Below are 15,876 nucleotides of genomic sequence, written 5' to 3' on the forward strand. Positions count from 1 at the left end.
CTCCCTATATGCTCTAAATGTTTCTCTCTATAGACTCTAACTGTTTCTCTCTATAGACTCTAACTGTTTCTCCCTATAGACTCTAACTGTTTCTCCCTATATACTCTAACTGTTTCTCCCTATATACTCTAACTGTTTCTCTCTCTATACTCTAAACGTTTGTCCCTATAGACTCTAACTGTTTCTCTCTATAGACTCTAACTGTTTCTCCCTATATACTCTAACTGTTTCTCTCTATAGACTCTAACTGTTTGTCCCTACAGACTCTAACTGTTTCTCCCTATAGACTCTAACTGTTTCTCCCTATATACTCTAACTGTTTCTCCCTATATACTCTAACTGTTTCTCTCTCTATACTCTAAACGTTTGTCCCTATAGACTCTAACTGTTTCTCTCTATAGACTCTAACTGTTTCTCCCTATATGCTCTAAATGTTTCTCTCTATAGACTCTAACTGTTTCTCTCTGTAGACTCTAACTGTTTCTCCCTATAGACTCTAACTGTTTCTCTCTCTATACTCTAACTGTTTCTCCCTATAGATTCTAACTGTTTCTCCCTATATACTCTAACTGTTTCTCCCTATAGACTCTAACTGTTTCTCTCTCTATACTCTAAATGTTTGTCCCTATAGACTCTAAATGTTTCTATCTATAGACTCTAAATGTTTCTCCCTATAGACTCTAACTGTTCCTAGTTCTGATTTAAGGTCATCGACCTGATGACCTAACAGCACTGTAGCGGGCCAAGAAGGCAGCTCATCACCACCTTCTCAAGAGCAATTAGGGATGGGTAATAAATGCTGGCTAACCAATGAGGCACACATTCTGTGAAAAAAAATTTTAAAGTCATAATTTTGAACACATCTATTAAATCTTCCCTTAACCTTCTCTGCTTCCTAAGGTGTGGAGCCAGATTGGGACAATACTCCAGCCGATGCATAACCAGTATTTACAAATGTCCAATGTAATTTTTTTACTATAATAATAATAAAAACAAAAACAAAAAACTGCGGATGCTGGAAATCCAAAACAAAAACAGAAATACCTGGAAAAACTCAGCAGGTCTGGCAGCATCTGCGGAGAAGAACAAAGTTGACGTTTTGAGTCCTCATGACCTTTCAACAGAACATTTTTTTACTTTTTGCACTCTGTACCAGGATCCGTAGGCTTTTTTAACAGCTAACTCAATTTGTCCCGCTACCGTCAAAGAATTGCATATGTAAACCACCAATGCAGTATCTTTAACCACCTCAGGACGGCCAATTAAAATATTTTTGAAGTGTAATCACTGTTGTAACGGGAGAGTCAATTTGCGCACAGCTGCCACAAACAGCAATGAGGTACTGTGACACAAAGGCAAAATGCTTCAGATTCTGGAAATCTGAAATAAAAACAGAAATGCTGGAAGTACTCAGCAGGTCAGGCAACATTTGTGGAGGGAGAAACAGTTAATGTTTCAGGTCAATAATCTTTGATCAGAACTATAGGGAAAGTTAGGGATGTAATAGTATCACAACTCAATGGGGATAGTGCACTGTAATATCAAGCCCCACTGTTCCCCGAGCTGCAAAATATGTGAAAAAGTCTGGTCAAACCACCAGATTGTCCCAATTCCAGCTAACTGTTTAACTTAGTTCAACAGAATACGAGCACCAGGTTTGTAAACTTAATAAGTAAATAACTGTTTATTGAACAAACTGTTGTTAACTGGTGGCAAAAGAAAGACATATGAACTGTTAACTTCTAACACTATAACTTGAACTCTACCACCTTCTTAAATCCCTAGACACACACATACAAGACATATAAGACACACTAAAACATGGATTTCAAGAGCTGGATAAAATAGAACCAATTTCAGAGTACAGGATTCGATGGTTTGATTTTGATCGATGTTTCCCAAGTTCCTTTCAGTTCTTGTTGATGACACGAGGTGGTCTTCCAGCACTTTCAGTATTTAGTTTATTGGTTGAGCACCTGCCTTTCAATGTCTCGAACAGTGATTTTCCTTTTGCCTCTTGACAGGGGTTTCCAGAGAGAGAGAGAGAGAGAGCAGGTTATAAAGATGTGAAGAGAAAAAAAAAAGCTAGATATTATTGTGGATTTACTGGAATCTTCCACACATAGGAGAAAGAGGTTTTAGTTCTTGTTCCTTTCAGGCTAGGAGGTATTCTGCTCTGTTCTCACACAAAACCTGGTCACCTGGTCAGGGGCCAATAAAAATGCTGTTGTGAGGCAGCTCCCTTGGTCTAATATTCCTTTCTGGCACCATCCTGTCTTTCATGGCACACTCTGTTCCAGGACTGCAACATTGGGCAGAATTTTACTGTTGGTGTGGGGGATCAGCAGGTGGAGGGGGGGGTGGGGGGTGGGGGTGGCGGGGGCAGTCGGAAGATGACCGCTGCCCGCAATTGGCAGTGCTCCGTGATTTTATGCGGGCAGGCCAATTAAGACCCACCCAGTGTGAAACGCAAGTGGCAGTGCTGAGCGCTGCCTGTGAGGGTGATGGGAGGAGGACAAGCAGGCCCCAGCGTGCACATTGTGCATGCGTGCAACAGAGTGCTGAATAATCTCCCTGAGGCATGGGGCTGCCTCAGGGAGATGAAGAGTTTTCAAAAAAAGATAAAGGGCAGAAAATGTCATGAAACGTGTCCCCTCTTTACTTTGTCACATGAGAACGGACCCCCGTCGGGGGTTAGGGTGGGAGCAGGTGCGGGTGGGCGCACGGTCGATCGCTGCCTGCAATCTGCTGCGTGTCGCCACACACCCGGAAGCTTGATGTGCACCCGGAAGCCCTGAGTGCTACCTGTGTGGGCGGGGGGAGGAGGGAGAGTCGGAACATGCGCACTTTCACACATGCACACAAAAGAACGCAGAGCTGCCCACGGAGATTTAGCTTGAATTTGAAAATTTTAAATAAGGAAAAAAAAAATTTAAGACATGTCCCCTCATGTGACAGTGTCACATGAGCTGGGACATGTCTATGACTTTTATTAAAAAGTTTTATTAAGGTTTAAAAAACCTTCATGAAACCTCATCCCGCCCGTGGATGAGGTTTCACAATAAAGACAAAGGCCGCCTGGGCTCTTCGCCTGCCCGCCAACCTTAAGGTTGGACGGGCAGTTCTGTTAATTAATTTAATTGCTATTTAAATGGCCTTAATATGCTTTGGAAAGTCCGGCGGGCACTCAGCCGACTCTGGTGCGCGCCTGCCAAACTGAGGATTAGAATAACGCGCAGCGACATCGGGACGCAGCCTGACACAACGAGCATCATTTTATGCGTCGGTGAGTGCGGCCCGCCTCCGCAGTGCCGATCTGAAGATTCTGGCCAAAGTTTTATTTTTACTTGTATTTGCCTTTGGAAACCGGATCCCGCCCGTGGATGAGGTTTCCAAAAAAATGCAAAGGCTGCTTAGCCTTTTCACCTGTTCGCCAACCGTTGTTATACGGGCAGTGAAAAATTAAAGTCAATTGTCTACTTAATAGCCGAATTATCGTGCGACTTTGCGTTGACATCGGCACGCTCGCCCAACGTCATCGCATGTCGTTTCACGCTCGGTTGGGTCGGGCACACGACCGTCCACTCAGCTAAAAATTCTGCCCATTGTATATAACTCTCATCCTGTTCTAATGGACATGCCTGTCAATCTGCAGCTATTGTAATTCTAATCCACAGTCCAACAGAAAATAAAAAGATATGTTCCTTAGAATAGGGTTTTAGGAATGTGTAAAGGGCAAGTGTGGGAAAACAAGTAAAAAAGGGAAGGTGTGTGATAAGGTGGAAGACAGAAAAGATTAAGTGACAACCTGCATCACCAACTCTTCTGTCAATTAAACTCTCCTGTCTTTCCACCTTTACAAAATCCCTCCCTTTTGTTCTTCCCCTCCCTTCCCCACCCCCAACCCTCCCCCCCCGCCCCCACTTTACTTGCTGAAAACCTATTACATCTTAAATTCTTCCCAGTTCTGATGAAAGGTCATTGACCTAAAACATTTACTCTTTCTCTCTCCACAGATGCTGCCAGACTAGCTTGAGTATTTTCAGAATTTTCTGTTTTTATGCCTGTTTTTATTTGATATTGGCTGAGGGTTAAATATTGGGCCAGGAGAGCAGACAGAACTCCCCCAGCTCTCCTTTGGAACATAGAGAGCAGGAGTAGGCAATTTGGCCCTTTGAACCTGTTCCTCCATTCAATATGATCATGATTGACCTGGTTGCAGTCTCAGCTCCACTTTCCTGCCTACTCCCATAACCCTTGACTCCCTTTGCCTAACAAAATCTGTCTAACTCAGCCTTAAATAAATTCAAAGACCCAGCCTCCACTACTTCTGGGGAAGAGAATTCCACACACCAATGACTCTTGGGAGAAAAAAATTCCCTTCATCTCTGTCTTAAAATGGAGACCTCTTATTCTTAAAACCATGGCCAGGATCTCACGGCCCCCTCCTACTTGGCGGGATATTATGGTCCTGCCAAATTGAATGGAAATTTAAATGGCTCACCACATCCACCAGGGGGAGACATGCTGTAGTGGAGCCTATGTCCCGTAGTTTAGTCTCCCCCACAAGAGGAAACATTCTGGGGAGTTCTGTCTGCTATTTAAAACCCTCAACCAATATCATTAAAACATGCATAAAAACGAGAAAATTGCTGAAAATACTCAGCTAGTCTGGCAGCACCTGTGAGATGAAAGATTTAATGTTTCATGACAATAACTTTTCATCAAACTGGGAAAAATTTGTGATGTAATAGGTTTTCAGCAAGTGAAGTTGGGGGGGTGAGGTGGGTTGGTGGGGTGGGGCGGTGGTGGGGAGAACAAAAGGGAAGGTATTTGAAAAGATGAAAGACAGGAGAGTTTAATTGACAAAAGACAATAGGAACAAAATTCCTCTGGGTATCCACTCTATCAAGTCTCCTCAGGATCTTCGTCATCTCTGCTCCTCTCATAGACTCTAACCTGTATCTTTCTGAACTTGCTGCACTCCATTCTCTCACTGTCCAAACCGACTTTGTCATCAAATCTGCTGACAAGGTTGGTACTGTTGTTGTCTCGCATACTGACATCTAACTCGCAGAGGCTGAGCATCAACTCGCAAACACTGTTTCTCCCTACAGACTCTAAACTGTTTCTCTCTATAGACTCTAACTGTTTCTCCCTATAACTCTAACTGTTTCTCCTCTATATACTCTAACTGTTTCTCCCTATAGACTCTAACTGTTTCTCCCTATATACTCTAACTGTTTCTCCCTATATACTCTAACTGTTTCTCTCTATAGACTCTAACTGTTTCTTCCTTATAGATTCTAACTGTTTCTCTCTCTATACTCTAACTGTTTCTTTCTATATACTCTAACTGTTTCTCCCTATATACTCTAACTGTTTCTCCCTACAGACTCTAACTGTTTCTCTCTATAGACTCTAACTGTTTCTCACTATATACTCTAACTGTTTCTCCCTATATGCTCTAAATGTTTCTCTCTATAGACTCTAACTGTTTCTCTCTATAGACTCTAACTGTTTCTCCCTATATACTCTAACTGTTTCTCCCTATATACTCTAACTGTTTCTCTCTCTATACTCTAAACGTTTGTCCCTATAGACTCTAACTGTTTCTCTCTATAGACTCTAACTGTTTCTCCCTATATGCTCTAAATGATTCTCTCTATAGACTCTAACTGTTTCTCTCTGTAGACTCTAACTGTTTCTCCCTATAGATTCTAACTGTTTCTCCCTATATACTCTAACTGTTTCTCCTATGGATTCTAACTGTTTGTCCCTATAGACTCTAACTGTTTCTCCCTATAGACTCTAACTGTTTCTCTCTATAGACTCTAACTGTTTCTTCCTTATAGATTCTAACTGTTTCTCTCTCTATACTCTAACTGTTTGTCCCTATAGACTCTAACTGTTTCTCCCTATATACTCTAACTGTTTCTCCCTATATACTCTAACTGTTTCTCTCTATAGACTCTAACTGTTTCTTCCTTATAGATTCTAACTGTTTCTCTCTCTATACTCTAACTGTTTCTCTCTATATACTCTAACTGTTTCTCCCTATATACTCTAACTGTTTCTCCCTATATACTCTAACTGTTTCTCCCTATATACTCTAACTGTTTCTCTCTCTATACTCTAAACGTTTGTCCCTATAGACTCTAACTGTTTCTCTCTATAGACTCTAACTGTTTCTCCCTATATACTCTAACTGTTTTTCCCTATATACTCTAACTGTTTCTCTCTATAGACTCTAACTGTTTCTTCCTTATAGATTCTAACTGTTTCTCTCTCTATACTCTAACTGTTTCTCTCTATATACTCTAACTGTTTCTCCCTATATACTCTAACTGTTTCTCCCTACAGACTCTAACTGTTTCTCTCTATAGACTCTAACTGTTTCTCCCTATATACTCTAACTGTTTCTCCCTATATGCTCTAAATGTTTCTCTCTATAGACTCTAACTGTTTCTCTCTATAGACTCTAACTGTTTCTCCCTATAGACTCTAACTGTTTCTCCCTATATACTCTAACTGTTTCTCCCTATATACTCTAACTGTTTCTCTCTCTATACTCTAAACGTTTGTCCCTATAGACTCTAACTGTTTCTCTCTATAGACTCTAACTGTTTCTCCCTATATACTCTAACTGTTTCTCCCTATATACTCTAACTGTTTCTCTCTCTATACTCTAAACGTTTGTCCCTATAGACTCTAACTGTTTCTCTCTATAGACTCTAACTGTTTCTCCCTATATGCTCTAAATGATTCTCTCTATAGACTCTAACTGTTTCTCTCTGTAGACTCTAACTGTTTCTCCCTATAGATTCTAACTGTTTCTCCCTATATACTCTAACTGTTTCTCTCTATGGATTCTAACTGTTTGTCCCTATAGACTCTAACTGTTTCTCCCTATAGACTCTAACTGTTTCTCTCTATAGACTCTAACTGTTTCTTCCTTATAGTTTCTAACGGTTTCTCTCTCTATACTCTAAATGTTTGTCCCTATAGACTCTAAATGTTTCTCTCTACAGACTCTAACTGTTTCTCCCTATAGACTCTAACTGTTTCTCCCTATATACTCTAACTGTTTCTCTCTATAGACTCTAACTGTTTCTTCCTTATAGATTCTAACTGTTTCTCTCTCTATACTCTAACTGTTTGTCCCTATAGACTCTAACTGTTTCTCCCTATATACTCTAACTGTTTCTCCCTATAGACTCTAACTGTTCCTCTCTATAGACTCTAACTGTTTCTCCCTATATGCTCTAAATGTTTCTCTCTATAGACTCTAACTGTTGCATGGGGCTGCCTCAGGGAGATGAAGAGTTTTCAAAAAAAGATAAAGGGCAGAAAATGTCATGAAACGTGTCCCCTCTTTACATTGTCACATGAGAACGGACCCCCGTCGGGGGGTTAGGGTGGGAGCAGGTGCGGGTGGGCGCACGGTCGATCGCTGCCTGCAATCTGCTGCGTGTCGCCACACACCCGGAAGCTTGATGTGCACCCGGAAGCCCTGAGTGCTACCTGTGTGGGCGGGGGGAGGAGGGAGAGTCGGAACATGCGTACTTTCACACATGCACACAAAAGAACGCAGAGCTGCCTCATGGAGATTAGCTTGAATTTGAAAATTTTAAATGTTTAAATGCTCTAAATGTTTCTCTCTATAGACTCTAACTGTTTCTCTCTGTAGACTCTAACTGTTTCTCCCTATAGACTCTAACTGTTTCTCTCTCTATACTCTAACTGTTTCTCCCTATAGATTCTAACTGTTTCTCCCTATATACTCTAATTGTTTCTCCCTATATACTCTAACTGTTTCTCTCTATAGATTCTAACTGTTTGTCCCTATAGACTCTAACTGTTTCTCCCTATAGATTCTAACTGTTTCTCCCTATATACTCTAACTGTTTCTCTCTATAGACTCTAACTGTTTCTTCCTCATAGATTCTAACGGTTTCTCTCTCTATACTCTAAATGTTTGTCCCTATAGACTCTAAATGTTTCTCTCTATAGACTCTAACTGTTTCTCCCTATATACTCTAACTGTTTCTCCCTATATACTCTAACTGTTTCTCTCTATAGACTCTAACTGTTTCTTCCTTATAGATTCTAACTGTTTCTCTCTCTATACTCTAACTGTTTGTCCCTATAGACTCTAACTGTTTCTCCCTATAGACTCTAACTGTTTCTCTCTATAGACTCTAACTGTTTCTCCCTATATACTCTAACTGTTTCTCCCTATATGCTCTAAATGTTTCTCTCTATAGACTCTAACTGTTTCTCTCTATAGACTCTAACTGTTTCTCCCTATAGACTAACTGTTTCTCCCTATATACTCTAACTGTTTCTCCCTATATACTCTAACTGTTTCTCTCTCTATACTCTAACTGTTTGTCCCTATAGACTCTAAATGTTTCTCTCTATAGACTCTAACTGTTTCTACCTATAGACTCTAACTGTTTCTCCCTATATACTCTAACTGTTTCTCTCTATAGACTCTAACCGTTTCTTTCTTATAGATTCTAACTGTTTCTCTCTCTATACTCTAACTGTTTGTCCCTATAGACTCTAACTGTTTCTCCCTATATACTCTAACTGTTTCTCCCTACAGACTCTAACTGTTTCTCTCTATAGACTCTAACTGTTTCTCCCTATATACTCTAACTGTTTCTCTCTATAGACTCTAACTGTTTCTCCCTATAGACTCTAACTGTTTCTCCCTATATACTCTAACTGTTTCTCCCTATATACTCTAACTGTTTCTCTCTATAGACTCTAACTGTTTCTTCCTTATAGATTCTAACTGTTTCTCTCTCTATACTCTAACTGTTTCTCTCTATATACTCTAACTGTTTCTCCCTATATACTCTAACTGTTTCTCCCTACAGACTCTAACTGTTTCTCTCTATAGACTCTAACTGTTTCTCCCTATATACTCTAACTGTTTCTCCCTATATGCTCTAAATGTTTCTCTCTATAGACTCTAACTGTTTCTCTCTATAGACTCTAACTGTTTCTCCCTATATACTCTAACTGTTTCTCCCTATATACTCTAACTGTTTCTCTCTCTATACTCTAAACGTTTGTCCCTATAGACTCTAACTGTTTCTCTCTATAGACTCTAACTGTTTCTCCCTATATGCTCTAAATGATTCTCTCTATAGACTCTAACTGTTTCTCTCTGTAGACTCTAACTGTTTCTCCCTATAGATTCTAACTGTTTCTCCCTATATACTCTAACTGTTTCTCTCTATGGATTCTAACTGTTTGTCCCTATAGACTCTAACTGTTTCTCCCTATAGACTCTAACTGTTTCTCTCTATAGACTCTAACTGTTTCTTCCTTATAGATTCTAACTGTTTCTCTCTCTATACTCTAACTGTTTGTCCCTATAGACTCTAACTGTTTCTCCCTATATACTCTAACTGTTTCTCCCTATAGACTCTAACTGTTCCTCTCTATAGACTCTAACTGTTTCTCCCTATATGCTCTAAATGTTTCTCTCTATAGACTCTAACTGTTGCATGGGGCTGCCTCAGGGAGATGAAGAGTTTTCAAAAAAAGATAAAGGGCAGAAAATGTCATGAAACGTGTCCCCTCTTTACATTGTCACATGAGAACGGACCCCCGTCGGGGGGTTAGGGTGGGAGCAGGTGCGGGTGGGCGCACGGTCGATCGCTGCCTGCAATCTGCTGCGTGTCGCCACACACCCGGAAGCTTGATGTGCACCCGAAAGCCCTGAGTGCTACCTGTGTGGGCGGGGGGAGGAGGGAGAGTCGGAACATGCGTACTTTCACACATGCACACAAAAGAACGCAGAGCTGCCTCATGGAGATTAGCTTGAATTTGAAAATTTTAAATGTTTAAATGCTCTAAATGTTTCTCTCTATAGACTCTAACTGTTTCTCTCTGTAGACTCTAACTGTTTCTCCCTATAGACTCTAACTGTTTCTCTCTCTATACTCTAACTGTTTCTCCCTATAGATTCTAACTGTTTCTCCCTATATACTCTAACTGTTTCTCCCTATATACTCTAACTGTTTCTCTCTATAGATTCTAACTGTTTGTCCCTATAGACTCTAACTGTTTCTCCCTATAGATTCTAACTGTTTCTCCCTATATACTCTAACTGTTTCTCTCTATAGACTCTAACTGTTTCTTCCTTATAGATTCTAACGGTTTCTCTCTCTATACTCTAAATGTTTGTCCCTATAGACTCTAAATGTTTCTCTCTATAGACTCTAACTGTTTCTCCCTATATACTCTAACTGTTTCTCCCTATATACTCTAACTGTTTCTCTCTATAGACTCTAACTGTTTCTTCCTTATAGATTCTAACTGTTTCTCTCTCTATACTCTAACTGTTTGTCCCTATAGACTCTAACTGTTTCTCCCTATAGACTCTAACTGTTTCTCTCTATAGACTCTAACTGTTTCTCCCTATATACTCTAACTGTTTCTCCCTATATGCTCTAAATGTTTCTCTCTATAGACTCTAACTGTTTCTCTCTATAGACTCTAACTGTTTCTCCCTATAGACTAACTGTTTCTCCCTATATACTCTAACTGTTTCTCCCTATATACTCTAACTGTTTCTCTCTCTATACTCTAAACGTTTGTCCCTATAGACTCTAACTGTTTCTCTCTATAGACTCTAACTGTTTCTCCCTATATACTCTAACTGTTTCTCCCTATATACTCTAACTGTTTCTCTCTATAGACTCTAACTGTTTCTTCCTTATAGATTCTAACTGTTTCTCTCTCTATACTCTAACTGTTTGTCCCTATAGACTCTAACTGTTTCTCCCTATATACTCTAACTGTTTCTCCCTACAGACTCTAACTGTTTCTCTCTATAGACTCTAACTGTTTCTCCCTATAGACTCTAACTGTCTCTCTCTCTATACTCTAAATGTTTGTCCCTATAGACTCTAAATGTTTCTCTCTATAGACTCTAACTGTTTCTCCCGATAGATTCTAACTGTTTCTCCCTATATACTCTAACTGTTTCTCCCTATATACTCTAACTGTTTCTCCCTATAGATTCTAACTGTTTGTCCCTATAGACTCTAACTGTTTCTCCCTATAGACTCTAACTGTTTCTCTCTCTATAGACTCTAACTGTTTCTTCCTTATAGATTCTAACGGTGTCTCTCTCTATACTCTAAATGTTTGTCCCTATAGACTCTAAATGTTTCTCTCTATAGACTCTAATTGTTTCTCCCTATAGACTCTAACTGTTTCTCCCTATATACTCTAACTGTTTCTCTCTATAGACTCTAACTGTTTCTTCCTTATAGATTCTAACTGTTTCTCTCTCTATACTCTAACTGTTTGTCCCTATAGACTCTAACTGTTTCTCCCTATATACTCTAACTGTTTCTCCCTACAGACTCTAACTGTTTCTCTCTATAGACTCTAACTGTTTCTCCCTATATACTCTAACTGTTTCTCCCTATATGCTCTAAATGTTTCTCTCTATAGACTCTAACTGTTTCTCTCTATAGACTCTAACTGTTTCTCCCTATAGACTCTAACTGTTTCTCCCTATAGACTCTAACTGTTTCTCCCTATATACTCTAACTGTTTCTCTCTCTATACTCTAAACGTTTGTCCCTATAGACTCTAACTGTTTCTCTCTATAGACTCTAACTGTTTCTCCCTATATACTCTAACTGTTTCTCCCTATATACTCTAACTGTTTCTCTCTATAGACTCTAACTGTTTCTTCCTTATAGATTCTGACTGTTTCTCTCTCTATACTCTAACTGTTTGTCCCTATAGACTCTAACGGTTTCTCCCTATATACTCTAACTGTTTCTCCCTACAGACTCTAACTGTTTCTCTCTATAGACTCTAACTGTTTCTCCCTATATACTCTAACTGTTTCTCCCTATATGCTCTAAATGTTTCTCTCTATAGACTCTAACTGTTTCTCTCTATAGACTCTAACTGTTTCTCCTATAGACTCTAACTGTTTCTCCCTATATACTCTAACTGTTTCTCTCTCTATACTCTAAACGTTTGTCCCTATAGACTCTAACTGTTTCTCTCTATAGACTCTAACTGTTTCTTCCTTATAGATTCTAACTGTTTCTCTCTCTATACTCTAACTGTTTGTCCCTATAGACTCTAATTGTTTCTCCCTATATACTCTAACTGTTTCTCCCTACAGACTCTAACTGTTTCTCTCTATAGACTCTAACTGTTTGTCCCTATATACACTAACTGTTTCTCCCTATATGCTCTAAATGTTTCTCTCTATAGACTCTAACTGTTTCTCTCTATAGACTCTAACTGTTTCTCCCTGTAGACTCTAACTGTTTCTCCCTATATACTCTAACCGTTTCTCCCTATATACTCTAACTGTTTCTCTCTCTATACTCTAAACGTTTGTCCCTATAGACTCTAACTGTTTCTCTCTATAGACTCTAACTGTTTCTCCCTATAGACTCTAACTGTTTCTCCCTATATACTCTAACTGTTTCTCTCTATAGACTCTAACTGTTTCTTCCTTATAGATTCTAACTGTTTCTCTCTCTATACTCTAACTGTTTGTCCCTATAGACTCTAACTGTTTCTCCCTATAGACTCTAACTGTTTCTCTCTATAGACTCTAACTGTTTCTCCCTATATACTCTAACTGTTTCTCCCTATATGCTCTAAATGTTTCTCTCTATAGACTCTAACTGTTTCTCTCTATAGACTCTAACTGTTTCTCCCTATAGACTCTAACTGTTTCTCCCTATATACTCTAACTGTTTCTCCCTATATACTCTAACTGTTTCTCTCTATAGACTCTAACTGTTTCTTCCTTATAGATTCTAACTGTTTCTCTCTCTATACTCTAACTGTTTCTTTCTATATACTCTAACTGTTTCTCCCTATATACTCTAACTGTTTCTCCCTACAGACTCTAACTGTTTCTCTCTATAGACTCTAACTGTTTCTCCCTATATACTCTAACTGTTTCTCCCTATATGCTCTAAATGTTTCTCTCTATAGACTCTAACTGTTTCTCTCTATAGACTCTAACTGTTTCTCCCTATATACTCTAACTGTTTCTCCCTATATACTCTAACTGTTTCTCTCTCTATACTCTAAACGTTTGTCCCTATAGACTCTAACTGTTTCTCTCTATAGACTCTAACTGTTTCTCCCTATATGCTCTAAATGATTCTCTCTATAGACTCTAACTGTTTCTCTCTGTAGACTCTAACTGTTTCTCCCTATAGATTCTAACTGTTTCTCCCTATATACTCTAACTGTTTCTCTCTATGGATTCTAACTGTTTGTCCCTATAGACTCTAACTGTTTCTCCCTATAGACTCTAACTGTTTCTCTCTATAGACTCTAACTGTTTCTTCCTTATAGATTCTAACTGTTTCTCTCTCTATACTCTAACTGTTTGTCCCTATAGACTCTAACTGTTTCTCCCTATATACTCTAACTGTTTCTCCCTATATACTCTAACTGTTTCTCTCTATAGACTCTAACTGTTTCTTCCTTATAGATTCTAACTGTTTCTCTCTCTATACTCTAACTGTTTCTCTCTATATACTCTAACTGTTTCTCACTATATACTCTAACTGTTTCTCCCTATATACTCTAACTGTTTCTCCCTATATACTCTAACTGTTTCTCTCTCTATACTCTAAACGTTTGTCCCTATAGACTCTAACTGTTTCTCTCTATAGACTCTAACTGTTTCTCCCTATATACTCTAACTGTTTTTCCCTATATACTCTAACTGTTTCTCTCTATAGACTCTAACTGTTTCTTCCTTATAGATTCTAACTGTTTCTCTCTCTATACTCTAACTGTTTCTCTCTATATACTCTAACTGTTTCTCCCTATATACTCTAACTGTTTCTCCCTACAGACTCTAACTGTTTCTCTCTATAGACTCTAACTGTTTCTCCCTATATACTCTAACTGTTTCTCCCTATATGCTCTAAATGTTTCTCTCTATAGACTCTAACTGTTTCTCTCTATAGACTCTAACTGTTTCTCCCTATAGACTCTAACTGTTTCTCCCTATATACTCTAACTGTTTCTCCCTATATACTCTAACTGTTTCTCTCTCTATACTCTAAACGTTTGTCCCTATAGACTCTAACTGTTTCTCTCTATAGACTCTAACTGTTTCTCCCTATATACTCTAACTGTTTCTCCCTATATACTCTAACTGTTTCTCTCTCTATAATCTAAACGTTTGTCCCTATAGACTCTAACTGTTTCTCTCTATAGACTCTAACTGTTTCTCCCTATATGCTCTAAATGATTCTCTCTATAGACTCTAACTGTTTCTCTCTGTAGACTCTAACTGTTTCTCCCTATAGATTCTAACTGTTTCTCCCTATATACTCTAACTGTTTCTCTCTATGGATTCTAACTGTATGTCCCTATAGACTCTAACTGTTTCTCCCTATAGACTCTAACTGTTTCTCTCTATAGACTCTAACTGTTTCTTCCTTATAGTTTCTAACGGTTTCTCTCTCTATACTCTAAATGTTTGTCCCTATAGACTCTAAATGTTTCTCTCTACAGACTCTAACTGTTTCTCCCTATAGACTCTAACTGTTTCTCCCTATATACTCTAACTGTTTCTCTCTATAGACTCTAACTGTTTCTTCCTTATAGATTCTAACTGTTTCTCTCTCTATACTCTAACTGTTTGTCCCTATAGACTCTAACTGTTTCTCCCTATATACTCTAACTGTTTCTCCCTATAGACTCTAACTGTTCCTCTCTATAGACTCTAACTGTTTCTCCCTATATGCTCTAAATGTTTCTCTCTATAGACTCTAACTGTTGCATGGGGCTGCCTCAGGGAGATGAAGAGTTTTCAAAAAAAGATAAAGGGCAGAAAATGTCATGAAACGTGTCCCCTCTTTACATTGTCACATGAGAACGGACCCCCGTCGGGGGGTTAGGGTGGGAGCAGGTGCGGGTGGGCGCACGGTCGATCGCTGCCTGCAATCTGCTGCGTGTCGCCACACACCCGGAAGCTTGATGTGCACCCGGAAGCCCTGAGTGCTACCTGTGTGGGCGGGGGGAGGAGGGAGAGTCGGAACATGCGTACTTTCACACATGCACACAAAAGAACGCAGAGCTGCCTCATGGAGATTAGCTTGAATTTGAAAATTTTAAATGTTTAAATGCTCTAAATGTTTCTCTCTATAGACTCTAACTGTTTCTCTCTGTAGACTCTAACTGTTTCTCCCTATAGACTCTAACTGTTTCTCTCTCTATACTCTAACTGTTTCTCCCTATAGATTCTAACTGTTTCTCCCTATATACTCTAATTGTTTCTCCCTATATACTCTAACTGTTTCTCTCTATAGATTCTAACTGTTTGTCCCTATAGACTCTAACTGTTTCTCCCTATAGATTCTAACTGTTTCTCCCTATATACTCTAACTGTTTCTCTCTATAGACTCTAACTGTTTCTTCCTCATAGATTCTAACGGTTTCTCTCTCTATACTCTAAATGTTTGTCCCTATAGACTCTAAATGTTTCTCTCTATAGACTCTAACTGTTTCTCCCTATATACTCTAACTGTTTCTCCCTATATACTCTAACTGTTTCTCTCTATAGACTCTAACTGTTTCTTCCTTATAGATTCTAACTGTTTCTCTCTCTATACTCTAACTGTTTGTCCCTATAGACTCTAACTGTTTCTCCCTATAGACTCTAACTGTTTCTCTCTATAGACTCTAACTGTTTCTCCCTATATACTCTAACTGTTTCTCCCTATATGCTCTAAATGTTTCTCTCTATAGACTCTAACTGTTTCTCTCTATAGACTCTAACTGTTTCTCCCTATAGACTAACTGTTTCTCCCTATATACTCTAACTGTTTCTCCCTATAT

The sequence above is a fragment of the Carcharodon carcharias genome, chromosome 9 (genome assembly GCF_017639515.1).
Source record: "Carcharodon carcharias isolate sCarCar2 chromosome 9, sCarCar2.pri, whole genome shotgun sequence".
Taxonomy (NCBI): domain Eukaryota; kingdom Metazoa; phylum Chordata; class Chondrichthyes; order Lamniformes; family Lamnidae; genus Carcharodon; species Carcharodon carcharias.